The following is a 24,282-nucleotide window of genomic DNA, read 5'->3' as shown; positions in this document are numbered from 1 at the left end:
ATATAGGAAGCTCCACAGATATTTGGTGAAGGAGTGAATAAGATGCTATCTTGGAAATGAAGGACAAAAGATAATTTCCGTAAATTGCTGACCCTCAAGAAGCTGATGAGCTAATGTGGAATATAATAAAAGTAAAATTATCATGGCAAGTTTCAAAAATGCTTTGGAAGACTAGAAAGCAAAATAATTTACATGAAAAGAGAATTAGCAAAATGCAAGCAAAAGACTCTACAGTAAACAGAATTTATGGCTTAAAATGAACAAATATGCAAAAAAGCACTAATGGAAAATTATTGATGATGATGCAGATGAGGAAGAGAGGGATTTGTTCAGTTTTCATCTATGGATGTGAGAGCTGGACCACAAAAAAGTCTGAGCACCGAAGAATTGATGCTTTCAAACTTGTGCTGGAGAGACTCTTGAGAGTCCCCTGGAGTGCAAGGAGATCAAACCAATAAAGGAAATCAACCCTGAATATTCACTGGAAGGACTGATACTGAAGCTGAAGCTCCAATACTGTGGCCACCTGATGCGAAGAGCCCACTCATCGGAAAAGATCCTGATGCTGGGAAAGATTGAAGGCAAAAGGAGAAGAGTGTGGCAGAGAATGAGATGGTTAGATAGCATAACCAACTCAATGGACATGAATTTGAGCAAATTTCAAGAGACAATGGAGGACAGAAGACCCTGGCAGGCCACATTCCATGGGGTTGCAAAGAGTCACACATAACTTAGATACTGAACAACAACAAAGGACAGCATTCTCAGGTGTTGAAACACAATATACTGAAGAAGTGCTATATATAAATTATACATAGTATATAATACATATGTAGCAAAACAGTTTTAATGTAATTTTATTTATGTATGTCACATGTATATACATAATTACAACATTTTAACATCCTCTCTTTGCCTGGGCTTCCCTGGTGGCTCAGAGGGTAAAGCAGGAGACCTGGGTTCGATCACTGGGTCAGGAAGATCCCCTGGAGAAGGAAATGGCGACTCACTCCAGTACTGTTGCCTGGAAAATCCCATGGACAGAGAAGCCTGGTAGACTACAGTCCATGGGATCACAAAGAGTCGGACATGACTGAGCGACTTCACTTTCTTTCTTTCTTTCTCTGCCTGTACACTTTTAGTAAACTAGAAATAGGGGAGATAGCCAGTGGAAATTTCAAGGACAGGCTTGGGATAATTTACGACCAGTTTTGGTAGTCTCACCCTGGCCACTCACTATAAACCCAAATAAACCTCAAATACTCAAAGAAATGCAGCTCTAAGGAAAATCTGTCATTGCCCATTTATACACAACCAAACTGCTTCTCCTAAATAGAAATAAACCCTGAAGCTTATGAGACTATCTAAACTAAAATTCTTATGGGACCAACCTAAACTTTAAAATATGCATCATTTTGTTGTTGTTGTTTTTAAATATAAATTTATTTATTTTAATTGGAGGCTCATTACTTTACAATATTTTATTGGTTTTGTCATACATCAACATGAATCCGCATGGGTGTACATGTGTTCCCCATCCTGAAGCCCCTTCCCACCTCCCTCCCTGTACCATCCCTCTGGGTCATCCCAGCATACCAGCCCCAAGCATCCTGTATCCTGCATCAATCCTGGACTGGCGATTCGATTCACATATGATATTATACATGACAAGTTTTAGCAGTTGACTCTCACCTTTTAAAATCTCTTGACATGAGACAATTTTAGAGAAGTTCCTGAACACCATTTTCAAAGGAATTAAAGGTAGCTTTTCTGGATTTTTACAGAATTGCCATAAACACCCTGACAGGCATGTCTAAAACTTTCTTAGACTTTCACTTAATGTCACATTGGAAAACGGTCTGTTTAGTCTATTGATTGTTATTAATTTTGCTCTGAGTGCATTAAATTCTATAAGGATGATGATCATGAAGTTGCATGGTCAATGTCAAAGCTCATGTGATATTGCACACTGATGCTCTATACGTCTCTTTTCATTCAGTAAGAGGCAGAGCTTGGAAATGACCAATTATCGATTTAAAAGCCCTCTCTTCCCAGCACTGAAACTGATTCAATCACAAGTCAGTTAAAGTAATAGCTGTTTTCTGGCAGCTAAAAATAGTTTAAAAATTGAATTGTATATTTTTTTCTCTTTAAAATTCTATCTGTAAATATATATCCACTGCTGAAAACTTGGAAATTACAGAATAGTTAAATCAGGAGGTAAAAGAACCTTTGAACCCATCACACAGAACTATACAGCTAAACATTTTGGTATGTTAACATACCCACAAAAATAGTGCTTAGAAGATAGTACAAATGATTTTATGGACAACTGTTGAAATATATTTCCTAAAGTGAAACTGAAAGTGAAGTTGCTCAGTCATATCTGACTCTTTGGGACCCCATGGACTGCAGCCCACCAGGCTCCTCTGTCCATGGGATTTTCCAGGCAAGAGTACTAAAAGAGCAATTAAATACTAACAGCAGGTGTTTTGTTTTTTTTTTTTCCTTCAAAATATAATGGAATAGCAGTACAGTTGAATAGTATTCAGCCAATGAAAAGTGTAGGGACTTACTTGTCAAGTGATATCACCTGGTTTTGAAGGGAAGGTAAGAGACTAAACAGAAGCCGTGGATGGTTCATGAAATTCCACTATAAGACAATGAAGCATTTTCTTTAAAGACAAAAATGGATACAGAGACCGAAACTGTTGCAGAGACAACAGGACAGAAAGAGGTTCACACAATAGATCCTGGAAAGTAGAGTGAGTGCTGGTTGGTTAGGGAAGAAAGCTAAAGTGGAAAGGTCAGCTTTGGGTTGTAGGAGTGGGTAGGGAAGGATGGAGAGCAGGCTTTATTTGCATTGAAAAACCCTGGTAAACTGGCAGAGCTCAGGAGTCCAGGCGACAGGAAGCACTGAAAGTCAAGGTGTTCATGAGACCAGGAAAAAAAAAAAAGGTTGAAATTCTGGGTATGAGATAGAAGATACACAGTTCCCTTGACATTCTGCACAACCACCCACCCCACCACCTCTCTATTGTAGAAGATGGAGCCTTACTTTCTAGAGTGGGTGGGAAAAATCTGGACCTGAGACGCCAGACACAGTGAGGAAGGCAACCCCTCCCAGCCCTACTCAGATTTCCACAGCTCAGCAATCGGCCTTATGGAAGCCTTCTTCTTTGAATGGAAGACTTCGAAAATTTTACCTCATGAGCACTTTTTAAAAAAACTGCTGAAGAATGTACATGCTGAAAGAGAAAATGAGTCCAAAAAGACTATGGATGACCTAAAATTTGGAACATGAGTCCAACCAACACTGGTTCAGAAATTTCACAGATGTGAAGGGAATGCTCAGGATGATAGCAGAGAAAAATCTAGGAATTGCCAGTCCAGATAGGAGCGGGTGGATGGTGGTCTACAGGAAGGCCATTTCAAGGGAAAACAAAGAAATACTTGTACAAAACCATACAGGTGTATAAAATACCTGGCCGGGCTGCACTGCAACTCTGATTTGGAGGCGTGAGGAGGCATCAGGAGGAGTGTTTGGTTGATAGCAGCTGAGAGGAGCACTCTGGGTAGACAGTCAGGGAGGAGGGTCTCAAGGGTTTCTCATCGTTTTCTGCGAGCTCCCCAAGCTCTGCCGAGATCCCACAAGACTGGACTTCCTATGTAAAGATCCCACGAGATTGAGCTTCTTCTGGGAGGGGTGGTCCCTGAAGCTGTGGGTCTGAGGCCAGATTCCTCTGTTCTCAGAGCCTGTGACATTCAGTGCATCCCAGGCCGGCGTCTGTCTGCTCCCCACACTGTGGAGCCCGCATTACTTGCCCCAATGCACCTGAAGCCACCAAACACACCCTTTGGTCTCCTAATGCACCCGGTTTGCCTTCTTGAAAACCCCACATATCAGATTACTGGGACCAGGCCCCGCTCCAACCAGTAGGCAACTTCTTTTAGCTCAAAAGTGAAGACTTTTCTCAACTTGCATGCAGAGGCCTGCTCCCTCACCTGGCAGTTGGCCTAGGCAAGAAAGAGAGAGTGATTACCCAAGGTAGGTCTTCAGGGAAAAGACTACACATACATTATTGTTATTATTATTATTATTATTTTCCCCTGCAGTCTTTTCCCTGAAGAACAGCATCCAGTCATCACTCTCCCTTTCTCACCTAGGGCAACTGCCAGTTGAGGGAGCAGGCCTCCTCACCCAAGCTAAGAAAGTTTTCCTCTTTTGAGCTAAAGGAAGTTGCCTGCTGGTTGGGCAGGGGCTTGGTCCTGGTAGGTGGCCCTAGTGGTAAACAACCCACCTGCCATTGCAGGATACATAAGAGATGTGGGTTCCATGCCTGGGCTGGGAAAATTCCCTGGAAAAGGACATGGCAACCCACTCCAGTATCCTTGCTTGGAGAATCCCATGGACAGAGGAGCCTGGCAGGTTAAGGCCTATAGACTCACAAAGAGTCAGACACGACTGAAGTGACTTAGCGTGCGCACGCATACACACACACACACACACACACATATATACTTATAAGTTATTTAACAAATTTCATTATTAATGGGAGGACACAACATTTTGGTGGAGATTTTAGAAATAAATAGGTACTAATATAAAACTAAGCTTTAACTCCAAGTAAAAAGAGAGTATTCATAAGGAAATGTGATCATTTTTTAATACTTTGGGGTTCCAATGTAAAAATACAGTATCACAGTGATAGATCATGAAAGTTTGATATAATCATATTTACAAGTTTTGCAGAGAGGTGGCAGAAATAGAAGTCAGTACAAAATATTTAAACTAAAATATCAAGTACAGATATTTAAACTAAAATATCAAGAAAATGCAAATCGTTTCTCATTTATAAATATGGATGCATTCATTATAAGGATAGCAGAACTGCAAGAAGGTCCCTAGAGAGTGGGGATAAGGGATTGGAATGGGTGAGGCAATATTACTTTTAGTTGTAAATCTTAAAAACAATTTGCTTTTTAAATCATACATATGCATTACCACGATGAAAAAACAAAGACAATAGGCATGCTATTTTTATTTCATGTGCAATATTTTATATCTTTATACAAATAAGCATTTACGCTATGTTTTAAAGTTAACCTGTTAGGTACTTATATACTTCACTTACAACATAAGAACATCATATATGTTCTTAATTCTGGAGAAACCACAGAATCTTCTCATCAGATTTACTTAAACATAGCTAGATCACTGTGGTCATGGTCAAGGATTGTCACAAGGTATTAAGCAAAATCAGCTACATTGGGCAAATTTAGTTTTCAACATTGAGCGAATAAAGACAGTTTCTACAATGCATTTAAAAATATATAAAACCTTCCCTAGTCTCAAGGTTATATGCCACCTGTCCTTGGAACTATTAGAACACACATCTGAGACAGAGAAGACAGTTTAACAGTAAACAGATCTAGAAAACTAAAGTTCTGATGACATAAAAAGAATAAGTAAGACTCTATTGAAATCTTACAGTCAGTGGGCGGCTAAAACTTTGTCTTTGTCTAAATAAGGAAAGACTTGACTCAGGACTAACCCAAAGCTCTTGTGTCAACAGTTTCTTTGCCAGAAATTTCTCTCAAGGATTTCTCTTTCATTAATAGTGGGAACATGTGGTTTCTGGATTCACAAATAATTTTCAAGGCTGAATCAAAGTTAATGGAAATTTATTTTATTTCTACATCCATTGTGAAATAAAACCTCAAAAACACGTTTTATAATACAGGTCTCCTAACAGTATAAATGACTTGCATATTTTGTGATTCTATGCAGAGAAACCCTGTTTTGTTTTGGAAGGAGTTCCCTACAACTCCACAAAGACTTCATAGTTGTTACATCACACCTACCATAAACAAAAAGCAATTTAAACACCACAAAAATATTATAATGAGCAGAAACCTGGTTATGCAGTGATCACTGAAGTTGTAGAAGTAGGAACTTTCAATAACTTTCCATATTCATTTATTTGGAGGTTTATAATGTGCCTCAGCAGTAAAGAATATGTCTGCAGTTCAGGAAATGACACCACAGGAGCCTCGTGTTCGACCCCTGGGTGGGAAGATCTGCTGGAGGAGAAATTGGCAACCCACGCCAATATCTTTGCCTGGGAAATCCCATGCACAGAGAAGCCTGGCTGGGCTCCAGTCCATGGAGTCACAAAGGGGTCTGACACGACTTAGCAACTAAACAGCAACAACAAATAATGTTTCAGGCATTGTGCTAAGGGCACATGAGCTTTGTACCTACAAAACCCATGGCCTAAATGAGGAAAAAACACCAGAAATGAAACTCAACTGGGATTTTAAATTAATAGTAGAGAGGGAATTTTTCTACACAAGTTGGATAGGTGAGATTTCATTTATTTATACTTACCTGTCCTATAAATATTGGCAACTAAGAACAGAACAGATTCAGTTTTAAGTGTTAAAATTTTGCTATATTGTCTGTAAACACACACATCTCAGCTTAATTTTAATATACAGCTTGAAATGGCCTAATCAGAAATACAAGAATCCATTGTTGGTTATTTAACAATTAAGTATGCTGAAGGATTGCTTAGTTAGCAACTAAGAATTTGAATCAAAAGGCCAACCACAAGAGCCAGCTGTTCTGAGCACTTAATATATTACTATCTTCAATTAATGTCAGAGGCTTGGTAAATAAACATAAGCATTCTTTCAGATGAAAGAATAAATGGTTGATATTCCTGGTTTGCACTGGAAATGCCACACAAACACTTCTGCCCCTACAAGAATAGCGTGTAGACATCTAGGGAACTAAATAGTCTATAATCCTTGGGACTGGCATCCTACCCTTAAGATTTGATCCCTGGACTGTGTCCGCCAGGCTCCTCTGTCTACGGGACTCCCCAGCTGAGAGTACTGCAGTGGGTTGCCACTTCTTTCTCCTGGGGATCTTCCTAACCCAGGAATCGAACCTGGGTCTCCTGCACTGCAGGCAGATGATTTACCAACTGAGCTGTGAGGGAAGCCCTCATAACATGTTGTGTGGAATACATTAAATGTCAGTTCATTTATTATTTAGAGAAGCATATCAGGTTATTTCATTAAGTTATATCTGACATTTTATAGTCTGGTAGATGAGTGGAAAAAATGAATGAGCGATGCAAAAATATTTCTTACGTGTATTACTAAAGATCACAGGAAAGCATGTTTGATAATACAAGGGAAAAAAAATGTTTTCAATCACTTTGTAAGACAGCACAGCAGACGTACAACGAACTTTGAAGTCATACAAATCAGGACTCAAATTCTAGCTTTGACACCTTCAGCTATGTCATCTGCAGCAAGTTACATAATCTTGTAAAGTTGAGTTTCCTTTCTGTGTAACAGAAATTATAAAATAATTTCCCTTATACGGTGGTTGTAAGAATCAAAGGAGAGAATAAGCAGAATATCTAGTATGTCATCAGAGTTCAGCAAATGTAGGGATCAACAGAATGTGCTGCAGATACTTTCAAGCCAATGAATGCAACGTTTATTCATCATTGTCTATTGAGTGCTTTGTATGCACAAGGAAGCACGAGGAAGTTTGGATGGTGTCAAGATGCACAGGCATTTTCTCTGCATTTTAGGCTTTACTACATTAATGACAGACTGACTTCCATAGAGGAAGGGACTGAATCTTATTCTTCTTTGTATTACATTGCCTGGCATAGTTCCAAAAATGTGAGACGTGCTCAAAAGCATTTTTAAGTTAAGTGGAGCTTGGCGGGCTAGAGTCCATAGCGTTGACATGACCGAGCAGGATGACTAAGCGTGAATGGTAAGTGTACATATTTTCTTCTCCTATATTTTTTTCCTTGTCTAGAATGTCATATTGTGGAATAATATACTGTGTAGCCTTTTGAATTTGAGTATCCATTCTTTACTACTCACATAATGTTCAGTTCAGTTCATTGGCTCAGTCATGACCGACTCTTTGTGACCCCATGAATTACAGCATGCCAGGCCTCCCTGTCCACCACCAACTCCTGGAGTTCACTCAAACTCACGTCCATCGAGTCGGTGATGCCATAATGTTACCCTACAATTCACTCTCCACATTTGTATTATCTCATTTTTGTTATCGCACCTATTATTCCCTGAAAACTTCGTTTTATTTGTTTGTGTTTATTATGTACTTTCTTTGCTCTGAGCTGAGGCAGCTACATATGTGACACTTTTATGCAAATGAGATATTTTTATTTCAGATTTACCTTCAACTCAGGTGAAAGTGAAAGTGTTAGTCGCTCATTCGTGTCTCTTTGCAACCCCATGGACTGTAGCCCTCTAAGCTCCTCTGTCCATGGGATTCTCCAGGCAAGAATACTGGAGTGGGTTGCCATTCCATTCTCCAGGGGATCTTCCTCACCCAAGGATGGAACCCCAGTCTCCTGCATTACAGGCAGATTCTTTACCATCTGAGCCACCACTTAAACAAAATGTAGCCTTCAATGGCCTTTCCAGGTGAAAGATTAGATGAAGCCCTCAATCCTCAGAGTGGACTGGTCAACATTCAGCAGGACAAGTTACATATAGATAATATACATTTTGAATAAAAAAGCAATGCAATGAAAGAGCCAGAAATGAGTTGTAGATTATATATAAACTTATTTATAAAGATCAGTTATTTAGAATATAGATTATCAACTGAGTAACCAAAAAGAATCCTAGGGACGGGGGAGCCTGGTGGGCTGCCATCTCCGGGGTTGCAGAGTCGGACACGACTGAAGCTACTTAGCAGCAGCAGCAACAACCAAAAAAGAGTTATGTTTGTCCTTTGTCAGAGCTTTTGTGATAAGCAGACTCCCATGTATCACAAGTTCAGAGACAGGTATTTATAAATACAGATCGGTAAAATACACACCAGGCAAGAAGAGGATAAAAATAATTAATAATGATACCATCTATCACCAGTATTTTATATGTTAAATAGTGGCAAATTAAACAAATATTCTAGACCCAATTACTGTGCTAGATCAATGGATGATTAATGGCAAATTTATTTAAGAACGTAGAGGAAGTAGAAAGAAAATTTCTGGGACCATATGTTAAAGATAACTCGATGTAAATCATGCTATAAATAGCCACTGTTAGAGGAAAAAAAAATCTTGTTGTTGGTTTTATGACTCACTGGTAAAGAACAGTTTTAGATACATGTCCCTTACCTATTAATCTTACTGTGTAAAAGGAATTTCAAATGTGACATTTTCTATTTTCATTTCATCTAAGTTGCTAAAAGTCAAGAACAAAACATGAGGTTCTATAACCCCAATATTCAAAAGCAGACTACTAGAATATTTACATGGGTCCAGCAAAGGGAAGATCCAAAAATCTCTCTCCCTTATTACACTGTTTACTTACATAGTGACAAACTGGAAAGAAAAATATAAAAATGAGAAAAAAATCACCCAAATTCAGTTATGTAATTGTTCTATTTCTTTTTGTTTTCCCTAAGTTCTTTTGTATGGTTGCATAATCCTTATCTCATGAAGTCGCATCTTCAGGTTCAGAGTTATCATGTTGTCTTGATTTTTCTGTTAATTTTCTGACTTTTCCGTGTGTGTGCGCGTGCGCACGTGTGTGTATATGTGAGTTTGTTACTCTTCTTTCTTTCTTCCACTCTTAAATGTAGATGAAGTCAATGCTTAGTTTATGTTTTTTTCTCTCTCTTCCTCCTTGAAAGTTTAACATGTCTATGTCTGTCTGTCTATATATCTGTCTGAACTCCAGAGATTCATGGAAATAATACTTACCTGTGCAAACTAACTTTTGTTTGCATATTTCTGTCCATTCCATCCAGACTCAGAACTACACTCTAATCTGATTGTTTCCATGCAACCTCAGTTTCATACAATGCCATTCATTAGATCCTGACCACACTCTCTACAATGCTTCTTGTACACAGTAATTCCTCTGCATTTCCACCTTAGTTAAGACCCATTTTTTAATACTTTAACCTCTCAGCGATTACTTTTAAAGCAACTACACATATTTTCTGTTGTCAAACTTTCCTATCCAGTGATGAAATCATGATTTTGTTAAACCTCACTTTCTGTCCTCTGTTTAAAAATACACATCAAACTTCCCCCTTCCACCTCCTATACAGAAACACTCAAATCTTTTAGCCTGGCATCACTTGCCTCCTCCATGTGTGGGAAGCGTTGATTTTGCAGTCTCATCCTTTTCTGTCCTCCCTCCTCCTTTACAGACACCATGTGCTCCAGCTAACATGACCAATAAATACTTGGCAAACCCTACATTTTCCACATGCACATTAAAAAAATATATATTCATTTATTATTCAGTTGCACCCCCATGGCACGTGGGATCTTAGTTCCCTGACTAGGGATCAAACCCACGGCCCCTGGTTTGGGAGCACAAACTCTTAACCATTTCACCACCAGGGAAGTCCTTCCATATACACTTTTAAAACGTGCCCTTCCTCCATTGGATGCTCAGAGCATAGTTACTTTTCAAGGTCTAGGCCTTCTTTCTCCACGGAACTTTGCTGGTTTACCTAAACCAACAGTCTTATAGACTTCATTCATCATTTACACTTTCGTTATAAGAGGCTACTGATGCCACTGTAACCAAGAGAAAAGAGCCAATAATTGTCCTAAGATATAGATTACATATAACTGCAAAATCTAAAATCAACAACTAAGGGAGCAAACTGTGTAAGATACATTGACTGCTGTGTAAGTGGTCAACAGAAGGCATATCAAAGTGACCAAAAGAATAAAGGGGAGTAGCAATCTATGAGCAAGTGCCCGGTTTAAAATTGGCACTTAACGGTGAGGTTTTCATTCTCAGTTTCAAATACATCACATTAAGATATTTAATTTTTTTCTCTCTAGAAAAAGGATGTTTTAAGTGTAAGAAAACTATGCCACAAACGTGAAAAATGAATATATCAGCCAATCACAGGAACTGGAATTCGGAGTGTTGCTTAATTTGTGGGAGATGCTACAAATCAAGTAAAACAAGGTTTTAGCTATTTTGTTAAAATTTGATGTTAACTATAAAATATACTCTCCTTGGAAGAAAAGTTATGACCTACCTAGATAGCATATTCAAAAGCAGAGACATTACTTTGCCGACTAAGGTCCTTCTAGTCAAGGCTAAGGTTTTTCCAGTGGTCATATATGGATGTGAGTGTTGGACTGTGAAGAAGGCTGAGCGCCGAAGAATTGATGCTTTTGAACTGTGGTGTGGGAGAAGACTCTTGAGAGTCCCTTGGACTGCAAGGAGATCCAACCAGTCCATTCTGAAGGAGATCAGCCCTGGGATTTCTTTGGAAGGAATGATGCTAAAGCTGAAACTCCAGTACTTTGGCCACCTCATGCGAAGAGTTGACTCATTGGAAAAGACTCTGAGCTGGGAGGGATTGGGGGCAGGAGGAGAAGGGGATGACCAAGGATGAGATGACTGGATGGCATCACTGACTCGATGGACATGAGTCTGAGTGAACTCCGGGAGTTGGTGATGGACAGGGAGGCCTGGCATGCTGCAATTCATGGGGTCTCAAAGAGTTGGACACGACTGAGTGAGTGAACTGAACTGAACTGATAAAATATACTCAAATACTGAATTTGAAACAAAATGTCATCATAGGGCCCTAGTAAACTTTTAACACTCAATATCCAATGTAGCATTTTCCACACACACAAAATATTACTTTGATTTATATTTTCTTATTTTGAATATTGTCATGCACTTTCTGGACTTTCCAGCGGGCTCGAGTGACAAAGATTCCACCTGCCAATGAAGGAGACATAAGAGATGCAAGTTCAATACCTGGGTCAGGAAGATGCCCTAGAGTAGATTATGGCAACCCACTCCAGTATTCCTGCCTGGCGAATTCTGTGGACAGAGGAATCTGGCAGGCTACAGTCTATGGGGTCACAAAGAATGGGACACAACCCACGCAACTTAGCATGCACTCATGCATGTGCACTTTCCAAATTATTAGACATAACTGGTACACACTGATATGCGACTCTATCAGTATTCATGTTTGAGAAGAAGAAGGAAATTTGCTTAAACTAATAGCACCAGGGCTTTCCAGGTGGCTCAGTGGTAAAGAATCTGCCTGCTAAAGCAGCAGATGTAGGCTTGATCCCTAGGTCGGGAAGATCCCTCGGAGAAGGAACTGATAACCCACTCCAGTATTCTTGCCTGGGAAATCCCATGGACAGAGGAACCCGGCAGACTACCGTCCACAGGGTCACAAAAGAGATGGACAGGACTTAGCAACTAAACAACAAGTACAATATGAGCAGAGGCAAGAGAATTTCATTTTCAAAAAGCATTGTAGTTACATCTATTTTTAATTCTTTAGAAGCACCTGTCAGCGAGAACATCTGCGTCCTAATAGACTTTTAAGGAAATTTAAATCATTGTTATGCTGACAAATATAGCCATATTTCAAATATGTGCATCTCATAAAAGTAAATACATATTCAATGACTCATTAAAATCAAACTTTAAAAAACATCATGATTCAGGAACCAATACATATTTTTAAAATAAAAATATTTTAATGAAAGAACTGTATACTGTACCTATGTAAATATTTATTTCAGTTAATAATGATTATCACTATAAAAATGCCTCTTAATCAAAGGAAAGAAATCATGACACTTCATTCTCACCAAAATTGTTTATTCCTCTCTACAAAATACAATGTGTGTTTGAGATACTTGAAAATTACCATATATTACTTACATAACAGTTATAGTGCTCTTGAAGACTGTAAACCAAACTTTATTGTTCTTATTAAGTGCTAAAAATTATTGTTGTTTTATTTCTGTGATAATGATAATGCCCATTGGTTTGTCATCTGATTATCCACTGGGTTCCCATACTCAAATGGAGTTCGAATGACAGCTAGAAAGGAAAGATGTTCGACTGTCGTATCCGACTTGTATGAGTCTCTGTATGCAAAAGGCCTTGAAAGCTAGTCTTCGTGAAAGGTAAGTTTCTAAATTCCATAAATTTCTAAATTCCTTTTAAAAATCAGGCTTGGCCATCTCTGATCAAAGAATAATACTCCAAATCCTTGCTAGGACGACCTCGGGAGAGGATGAAAGGGACAGTCATTTCAAATAGGAAGAGAAAGTAGAAAGAATTCCATATCAAGAGAAATCAATGGTGAACAAATGAAAATGAAACCTGACTCGAAGAGGAATGATTTCCCAATTTCCTGTATTTCAAGCAGAAAGGTGGGGTTGCTGTTGTTCAGTCGCTAAGTCGTACCTGACTCTTTGTGACCCCATGGACTGCAACACGCCAGCTTCCCTGTCCTTCACTAAGTTTCCCTGAACTCAAGTCTCTTGAGTCGGTGATGTCATCCAACCATCTCATCCTCTGTTGCCCACTTCTCCTCCTGTGGTCAGTCTTCAGTAAATTATATTGGAGAAAGAAATGGCAAACCATTCCAATATTTTTGACTCAACAATCCCATTAGCACTATGAACAGGCAAAAACGGTGGGGTGGGTAAAGGCCAAATTATAAAACCTTTGAGGGTATAGCTATAGCTGTCAAAGGTTGAGGAAGGTCATCTAGGTCATGGATTAGTCTGTCCCCCCACATTCCAGAGAACTTTTGGGGATGACAGGAGACATTTTTGATTATCCCAGTGGGGGAGTGAGGGTCACTTCTGACAACTGGCATCTAAAAGATAGAAGCCAAGGATGCTCCTGAATAATCTACAGCAATGACAGCAGTCCCCTACCATAAAGAATGATCTGTTTCCAAACTCTTAATCCCAATATCTGTTATTGTTTCATTGAGGCCAGGTAAAATAAGTTGTGATCCAGAATTAGTCTACATTTTCTATTTTGTTGTTGGTTAGTTGCTAAGTGAATGAAGCACAAACTGGAATCAAGATAGCCGGGAGAAATATCAATAACATCAGATATGCAAATGACACCATTCTTATTGCAGAAAATGAAACAGAACTAAAGAGCCTCTTGATGAAAGTGAAAGAGGAGAGTGAAAAAGTTGGCTTAAAGGTCAACATACAGAAAACAAAGATCATGGCATTTGGTCCCAGCAATTAATGGCAAATAGTTGAAGAAACAGTGGAAACAGTGACAGACATTATTTTTGGGGCTCCAAAATCACTGCAGATGGTGACTGCAGCGATGAAATTAAAAGACACTTACTTCTTGGAAGAAAAGCTATGACCAACCTAGAGAGCATATTAAAAAGCAGAGACATTACTTTGCCAACAAAGGTCCATCTAGTCAAGGCTACAGTTTTTCCAGTAGTTATGTATGGATATGAGAGTTGGACTATAAAAAAAAACTGAGCACTGAGGAATAGATGCTTTTGAACTGTGGTGTTCAAGAAGACTCTTGAAAGTTCCTTGGACTGCAAGGAGATCTAACCGGTCCATCCTAAAGGAAATCAGTCCTGAATATTGATTGGAAGGACTGATGTTGAAGCTGAAACTCCAATACTTTGGCCACCTGATGCGAAGAGCTGACTCATTAGTAAAGACCCTGATGCTGGGAAAGATTGAAGGGGGGAGGAGAAGGGGACTATGGAGGATAACATGGTTGGATGGCATCACCGACTCAATGGACATTGAGTTTGAGTAAACTCTGGGAATTGGTGATGGACAGGGAGGCCTGGAGTGCTGCAGTCCACGGGGTCACAAAGAGTAGGACATGATTGAGCGACTGAACTAAACTGAACTGAGTTGCTAAGATATTTGAATATCTGAGCTTATTGATATTTCTCTCAGCAATCATGATTCCAGCTTCTGCTTCATCCAGCCTGACATTTAGCATAATGTACTCTACATATAGGTCTGTCTAGTCAAAGCTATGGTTTTTCCAGTAGTCATGTGTGGATGAGAGAGTTGAACCATAAAGAAAGTTGAGCACCGAAGAATTGATGCTTTTGAATTGTCTTGTTGGAGAAGACTCTTGAGAGTCCCTTGGACTGCAAGGAGATCAAAACAGTCAATCCTAAAGGAAATCAGTCCTGATATTCACTGGAAGGACTGATGCTGAAACTGAAACTCCAATACTTTGTCTGCCTGATATGAAGAATTGATTCATGGAAAAGACTCTGATAGGCCGGGGTTAATGGTGGGGGTGAGAGATTGAGGGCAGGAGGAGAAGGGGATGACAGAGGATGAGATAGTTGGATGGCATCACTGACTCAATGGACATGAGTTTGAGCAAGCTCCAGGAGTTGGTGATGGACAGGGAAGCCTGGCGTGCTGCAGTCCATAGAGTCACAAAGATTCAAACACAACTGAGTGACTGAACTGACTGAGTTGCTAAGTCATATCTGATTCTTTGTGACCCCATGGACTGTCGCATCCCAGGCTCCTCTGTCCATGTGATTCTCCAGGGAAGGATACTGGAGTGGTTTGCCATTTCCTCCTCCAGGGCATCTTCCTGACACAGAGATCAAACTCATGTCTCCTGCATTGACAGGCATATTGTTTACCACTGAGCCACCTGGGAAGCCCCGTTTTCTATTTAATCATTTGCTTTTTCAGTATATGATCAGATTGATATGATTCATCATCTCCATTTTACTGTGTAAATTAGAAATATTCTGAGTACTGTCAAGTATTCAAATGCATATGCAAAAGTTAGGTATCTACACATATGTATTGATAGACATATATATATATAACACATGTTACCTAGCATAGGACATACTTAGTATAAATGTTAAAGAAAGTGAAATATTTAGGCAATAATGAACTAAGATCCAAATAACAGGAGAAAATAACTTGAGGCTATTCATTCTGCCAAATAATAAAATTTCCTTAATGCAAAAGATTTTATAAGAAAGAAAACAATTAAAAATAACACTAATACATAGGAAAATTTAAAAGGCTCAGAGAGCAACAGACGTATTGCATTGGCCAAAAAGTGTGTTCAGATTTTCTGTAAAAATATTATGAAAAACCCAGATGAATTTTTTGGTCAACTCAATGTTTTCCTTGGAATTTATACTACTAAAAGTGGGAAAATAAATCATATAAGTAAACGTTTTAAAAACTGTTTTTAGAACCCTGATATTTTCTCAAGTATCTAATATAATTGACACCATCTGTCATTTGGTTTTCAACATCTAATCCAAGGAAGTTTCAACATTTCACTTTTGATTGTAAAACATTCATCAAATATTTACATTTTCCTATGGAAAATTCCAGAAAGGATTCAGAGCACAGACATAATTTTAGAAAGTTCTTTTGTTTGATTTATGTCCTTTCACTTTTATTTATCAGTTTTAAGTCAGATTTCATTTTGTAGGACATTACATGTTCAATTATTTACGATATTGATAAAGTGTAATGGTATTCATTTCTCTCCCCAGGGACTAACCCATGTATGCAGAATATCTGAGAAATTATACAGAAAGCCATTTTTTTTTTTTTTGTTTTTGCCTTTTCCTTTTGAGACCAGATTATAACACATATATTTTATTTTTAGTAAACATCTGGAAAGAATTGTTGTTTATTTTCTATGGAAACATAAAACTTCATTGGGCATATGGCTTTTACTCAGCACTAATTGCTATGGCTTGAGTGAATTAAGCACAATACCAGAACTATTTCCTCTGTATTACCGCTCTATTTATATTTTGGTAAGTAGCGGCTGTTTGAACTAAATGGGTTTCCTGTCTTTTAGTTTCATACAGATCTTCAAAAATAGCTTTTTATGCTACCAGAGTGTTGACAGCATAGGCCCACAGATAAAGCAACTTTATTACTATTATTATTACTATTTTAATCAGAACATCATTTACTAGATTCTATATTTTCTGAAGGATAATTATAGAATAGAAAATAAAACACCTTATTAAAAGGGTAGGAATTCATTTGTTCATTGAATGACGAACTAATATTTATTATGTATTGACTATTGACAGGAATGATGCTAAGCACTGGATGAGCAGAAGAGTCTAGACTCTCAAGAGCCTCAGTGCAGGTAGACAGGAAAGCCAAGTGCACACATGAGTGGAGTGAAAGTCTGTTGTTCTATGTTTCCAGACAGCAGTATAAACAGAGCATCTTGTAAGTTCTCGAAAAAGCTCAGAGAAAACTAGTTGAGGCGCTGCCTTGGTAGAACCTGGAAGGAAACACACGATGGATGGGGAAGTATGCATGTGTGTGGAGGGGGTAAAGGGTTGTGAAGTGGGGATGGAATGGGGTAAGTGACAGAAAATGAGATTGGAAACAGAGGCTGGGACCTCATTGGGTAAGATCCTATCAGCTGTACAAAGAAATGTAGATATCACTTACAATAGTCAGAACGTAGAAGCAACCTAAATGTCCATCAACAGAGAAATGGATAAATAAGATGTGGCATTTATAGACAATGAAATACTACTCAGCCATAAAAAGGAGCGAAACTGTGATGTTTCCTGAGACGTGGATGGACTTGGGGACTGTCATACAGAGTGAAGTAAATCAGAAGGAGAAAAACAAATGCTGTATATGAACACATACATGTGGAATTTAGAAAAGTGGTACAAACAAATCTATTTGTAAAGCAAAATCAGGGACGTAGACATAGAGAATAAATGTAAGGACACCAACCAGGGAATGGGGGTGTGAGGTGAGCTGGGAGATGAAGACTGACATGCATGCACTGCTGTGTATAAAGTAGATAACTATTGAGGACCTGTGTAGAGCACAGGGAACTCTCCTCAGTGCCTATGGTGATGTAAATCGGAAAGAAATCCAAAAAAGATGGGATATATGTACATGCATAGACGATTCACTTTGCTGTACAGCAGAAACTAACACCACAACACTGTCCAGCAACTGTCTTCAAATAAAAATTTTTTTAAAAAACAATAAAATATAGATTTTATTCTAGCACAAGCTGAAGGGCTTAGAAATGGGGTGGGGTGGGGGTAGGGATGGAGGGAAGGTCACATAAATAGATTTCCCTTTTGAAAGGATCTCTATTGATGAATTGACTTGCAGATGGTCAGGACTGGAAGGAGGAAAGCTATTTAGGAAACTATTCAACTAACTTGAGTTGGACCATAACGGGGCTTCAATAAAGACAGAAAGATGAAGAACATTAAATCTATTCTAGAGGTATCACGATGACTTAACTGACACGACTTGATGATTGATTATGTTATCTATAGGACAATATTGGAAAATATCCTGCGGGCCAGCAAGCTCCTGACACTATATTTAATAAACCTTCTTTTTTCTTTTTCTTTTTTTTTACTTTCAAGAAACCATTTAAGACTCACACAAATAGTACTGAACTTATAGTTTGAATTATCTGTTTGTGAAAAATGACTATATACTAAGTAAAAATGTAATTGATTTATAATGGATTATTTGAGAGGAAAGTTCAAATAGAAGAAAACTATTGTTTTCCTCTAACGTTCCCCCCGACCCCCACTGCAGCCACAGGTGCATCTATCTTCAAGGGACTAGGTGCTGGTTAATAATATCCAAAAGTTACCATAAATGGCATTACTTTGTTCTTATCATAATGCACTGTCACACTGAGCAGGTTGCTAAGAACTTGTGAGGGGCAGTTGATTCTGACAAAATGCCCATGGCTAGCTTCTGTCCCTGCACTGACTCGGTCCCCTGATGCTGTCCCCTGGATGTGTTACTGAGATAGGGAAACCTCCCCTGGAGAACCTGCCCTATCCCTTAGCTGCTCTGCTTTCTCTTTCCTCAGCCATTCTATCTAGACCTAGTGGGAGGCTCCCGGTGGTGATGCATGGAGAGCAAAAACCAACCATCATTTATTGCATATGCTCAACTGCAGCCCATCCTATTTTATCAAGGCATTGTTATGTAGCAAGGAACCCAACTGCTAACATGTAACCTCAGGTGCAAATTGGAGACAAGAGCCACAGGGTGGAGGGTCAATGCAGCAAGAACAAAAGGGCAAGAGGTCAAGGATGAATCTGGTTTCTAGATTTTGCAACTGGAAGCTCTGCTTCTAAGTTTTCAATACAGAACAGGAGCAAATTTGAGAATCTGGCCTAGCACATGATGAAGGATGGGCATGAACTCTATTTATGTTATTTTCAGGACCCTGCAGTGAAGTTTTATTAACTTGTTCTGCAGGCAACTAAGTATGTTTCTTGAGGTGAGCAGAGGGGCCTAGAATTGAGATGTGCTTTTGGAAGTTGACAACATGTAGTTGAAGTTTAACTAAATTATTCAAGAAGAGCATGTGGAACAAAAAGATTAAGCAGTGAACTGCCATTTGGGAAATACCAAGACTGTAGTAAAGGCAGGTCCACAAAGGATTCAGAGAAGCTGGACAAAGAGGTTGGAAAAAAATCAGGGAGAAGATATTTTAAGAATCTGAGAATGAAGGAAAAGCGTCCAGTGTCACACAAGGTCAAATACGTGACTCACTTAAAATGTGTTCATTAGATTAAAAAAAAAGATGTGTGTTCCTTGGAAGAAAACCTATGACAAACCTAGTGAAACTGAAAGTCACTCAGTCATGTCTGACTCTTGTGACTCCATGGACTATACAGTCATGGAATTCTCCAGGCTAGAATGCTAGAGTGTTCTTTAAAGGGTAGCCTTTCCCTTCTCCAGGGAATCTTCCAACCCCTGGATCGAACCCAGGTCTCCTGCATTGCAGCTGGATTCTTTCCCAAGAATACTGGAGTGGGTATCCTAACCCTTCTCCAGTGGATCTTCCTGACCCAGGAGTCGAACCAGGGTCTCCCACACTGCAGGTGGATTCAATGGACAAGAGTTTGAGTGAACCCTGGGAGATAGTCAAAGACAGGCAAGCCTAGCGTGCTGCAGTCCATGCGGTCACAAAGAGCCAGACAGACATGGCTTAGAGACTGAACAGCAACATAACCGTGAGAAGACAAGAAATGATTTTACAGAAAGAGTTTCAGTGGACTGTTTGAGATAGAAGCAAGAAGGTAGAAATGACATATGAAAGATAAACGGCCAACCACACGATAGAGTGAAATAGAGGGACATTTTAAATTTTAACTGATGTACATGTTTTTCTAGATAATTCTCAAAACAGCTTTACAATGCTGGTAAAATTGATCTCTGATGGTGTGTCAATAAATCTGGGATTATTCGTTTGGAAAACAAAAGAAATTATTTTGGTCATTGCACAACAAACTATGCAAAATTCAGAGGCTTCAAATTACAGCCATTGTATTATTTCTGTGACTCTGGGAGTCAGAAATTCAGACACGAAATAGCACATTTGGGACATCGAAGACAGTGTCGTCTAGATTTAGTGCCTGGGCAGTCATGCTTCCGTGTCTTTGTCTCTGCAGTACCTTCTTCGTGTCGTCCCTCCAGCAGACAAATCAGATTTCTGATGAAGGCTCTCAGGGATCTTCAAAACACAAAAGTGGAAGAGACCAGGCCCTTTTTAAGTTTAGTCCTTGAAAGGGCACAGTGTCACTGCTCCCAGGACAGCGTTCTGCTGGTTAAAGCAAGTCACAGCCTAAGTGCAGGAGGGACCACACAGAGTGGTAAGACCAGGAGCTGGAGCTCAATGGGACCATCTCATATCATACCATCTGGTATCATATTCTGATACCAGATATATATACATATATTTTATCCAGTATGCAACTACAGTTACTTTTTATCATCCGTCAGATTATTTAAACACACACACCTCAGAGATTTCATTTCCTTAGGCAGTAAGTTTAATTATGAAATACCAGTGGGAAAACTTGTTTAAAATAAAGTGTTTGACAGGGAACTATATTCAGTATACTGCAATAAACCATAATGGAAAAGAATATGAAAAAGAATATATATATATCTGTATATATCACATACATGTATATATCAACATGCTGTGCTGTGCTCAGTCCCTTCAGTCGTCTGACTTCGAATGTCCAACTCTTTGAGACCCTATGAACTATAGCCCGCCCGGCACTTCTGTCCACAGGATTCTCCAGGCAAGCATACTGGAATGAGTTGCCATGCCCTTCTCCAAGGGATCTTCCTGACCCAGGAATCGAACCTGCATCTTCTGTGTCTCCGGCTTGCAGGCAGATCCTTTACCCACTGAGCTGCCTGGAAAGTCCATGCATCTACCAATACTTATGTATATATCCATACATATGTATATATCAATATATATGTACATGTCAACATATATGTATATAACAATACATATGTATATACCAATATTTGTATATATATATTTCAATATATATGTATATATCTATATATTTCAATATATTCGCATAGATCTCTATATGTTTCAATGTATATGTATCAGTTCAGTTCAGTCACTCAGTCGTGTCTGACTCTTTGCGACCCCATGAACCGCAGCACGCCAGGTCTTCCTGGCCATCACCAACTCCCGGAGTTCACCCAAATCCATGTCCATTGAGTCGATGATGCCATCCAACCATCTCATCCTCTGTTGTCCCCTTCTCCTCCTGCCCTCAATCTTTCCCAGTATCAGGGTCTTTTCCAGTGAGTCAGCTCTTCGCATCAGGTGGCCAAAGTATTGGAGTTTCAGCTTCGACATCAGTCCTTCCAATGAACACCCAGGACTGATCTCCTTTAGGATGGACTGATTGTATTTCCTTGCAGCCCAAGGGACTCTCAAGAGTCTTATATAAACATAAGAAACAATCTGTGTGCTGAGTAAGAAGTCAATGTGTGGACACCAATATGCAGGAAACCTTTATTACTGTTGGATTCTGCCACAGAGATCTCAGGCTGGTGGTTCTCAAAAATAACGAGCAAGATTGTTTGACTCAATTAAAAATACTTTTTAAAAATTTATGTCATCATTTTTGAATCATGATATTTCTTTTTTTTTTTTAATTTAAATTCTGATACCAAGAATCTCTTAAAATACCAACATATTTGGCAGTGCTGGGCTCCACAGTCACCAATGGTCTAGTTCATTCTGTTACCTTGACTGCCTTCGGATGTGTGCAGGCATTCAATTTTGAGACATCCAGCTTAATAAGAAGCACCAAAAATACTATATGAAACTTGAAAGTATGCAAAACATAGCATTGATTATCATCTCATTGTCATGTGTATTAGGTTATTTTACATACATTTCTGTAATGGTGGAGAGTAAGAGAGTGATTTAGAGAATTTTCTCTAGTAGAGACACAGACTGAAGTTACTTATACTGAAAATGAAACTAATCTCTGTATAATGGAATAGATAATCTAAAAGTTTATAGCTTATTTTTCCTTATATTTTATTTCAGCTTTATATCACAGCCAAAAATATCAGCTGAATAAATATTTATTAAATGTTCTCTATATACCTAATTCCTTAAATATACTTTGGTCCAATTTCAACATCTTTTAAGTCCCCTTATTAATTAAGTTAAATGAAATAGACTAGTTTTTGTTGTACATCTGTCTAGAAATTATCATTTTACCTTGTTAAAATTATACTTTAACAGAACATAAGCCAATTGACCCAATGATCAAAGTTAAGAACTGACTTAGCGAAAAGGTTCATTCGGGTTTTTTCCATAACATCTTATGGATACAGTACAACAAAAGATTTTATTTGCTTATTACACTTTGCTGGAGTTTAGACTTCTACCTCATGCTGTTTGGTTTGCCCCTTAGTCATACTGCATTCTATGAAGACACAGTCTAGCTCTTGAATTCAAGGTCTAGTGAAAAAGATAGTAATTATAATGCAAAGGGTTAAACAAAGAAATAGATATTCACAAGATATTATGCAAAAGAGAAAAACCATGTATTTAAACTGAGTGTGCATGCATGGGAAGGGGGTTGGGGAATTTAGGGAAGCTTCCCAGGGGAGATAATAAATGGACCTCGACATGAGAGATGAGTAGGTGTCATCGAGGTAAAAGGGACAGTCACTCCTGCAGGAGTAAGAGATAGGCATTGCCTGGAAGGGTATGTGTAGGCACAGTGTGGAGTGATAGTAAATAATCCTTTCATCTGTCATAATTATAGAAAACCAAAGACTAAGAGACGAAGTTATTTTTGTTAGATGTGTAAATTAATGTCTAGGGCTTCTCTGGTGCCTCAGCAGTAAAGAATCTGTCTGCCAATGCAGGAGACGCAAGTTCGATCCCTGGGTCAGGAAGATCTCCCTGGAGAAGGAAATGACAACCCATTCCAGTGTTCTTACCTAAGAAACCCAAAGGACAGAGGAGCCTGACAGGCTATAGTCCACAGATCACAAAGAGTTGGATATGACTTAGCAACTAAACAACAACAACAAATTAATGTCTGGATTCTAATGTGATTCTGAGCCATTTTCTGCCATTCAGAAGCTCATTTTATTGTTTAACCTAAAGCTGTCTATATTTATGGTGTTTCATGTCATTATATATCCCAATAGGTTACCTTAACATTGGAGAGAATAACTCAATTTTTGGAGGAAGGAAACTGACCACTCTAGATCTTATTTGAATTCTTAATTCATACCCAGATCTCCAGCAGTTGTGAAAATGCAACATTTTTTTTAATGATAAAATTTCCATAGACATATACCTTAGTAAGTCTGATTATTTCAAATAGTTATAACTACTAATGTGGAAATGGGAATGTATTCTGCTAAGAGTTGGTATTCAAAAGAGCTTAAACCAACTCCTTTGGAACCAGGAGCTACTGGGTTAACTTTTGAAATATGAAAACTTCAAGGGTCTCCCACTGCATTTAACTTTTTAAAAAATGAGAAGGTCTTTTCTCTAGAAAATTAAATATATGTGTCCATAATGCTATTGTATTCATCTAAGATAGATAGTTCATCTGATAGTATTTTTATGTATTTCCAAATGGGTCTAAATTCACGTATATCAAAGAGTGTCAATCTAGCATATGTACAACATGACAGATACACAGAATTTGGTTATGGTGAATTGTACTCAACACATGCAGCTCTTATATCCTTCCTTATTATTTATACTTTAGATCATAGGTGAATCTAAGTAAAAATCAGTCAAAATTATTTTGACTTGGAAAGCTTTGCAATATAAAGAAATGACTTGAAAGAAAAAATAAAAGCATAATAAAGTCAGATAAATTGTACATTCCACAGTTTGTTGTGATCCACACAAAGGCTTTGGCATAGCCAATAAAACAGAAGTAGATGTTTTTCTGGAGCTCCCTTTTTTTTTTTTTTTGATGACCCAACAGATGTCGGCAATTTGATATCTGGTTCCTCTGTCTTTTCTAAATCCAGCTTAAAGATACGGAAGTTTTTCCAGTAGTCATGTATGGATGTGAGAGTTGGACTATAAATAAAGCTGAGCACCAAAGAATTGATG

The 24,282-nt window shown here is 38.6% G+C and overlaps 1 protein-coding gene across 1 annotated transcript in view; it reads right to left on the bottom strand.

The window, feature by feature from the left end:
* Window positions 1-24,282, bottom strand: part of CNTNAP2 (contactin associated protein 2) — a 1,656,810-nt gene that overhangs the window by 1,461,084 nt on the left and 171,444 nt on the right. The window lies entirely within an intron of this gene.

This window comes from Budorcas taxicolor, chromosome 4 (genome assembly GCF_023091745.1).
Source record: "Budorcas taxicolor isolate Tak-1 chromosome 4, Takin1.1, whole genome shotgun sequence".
In the NCBI taxonomy this organism is placed as follows: Eukaryota; Metazoa; Chordata; class Mammalia; order Artiodactyla; family Bovidae; genus Budorcas; species Budorcas taxicolor.
Note: the sequence above shows the minus strand (reverse complement) of the source record. Positions and strands in the feature narration are given on the sequence as shown.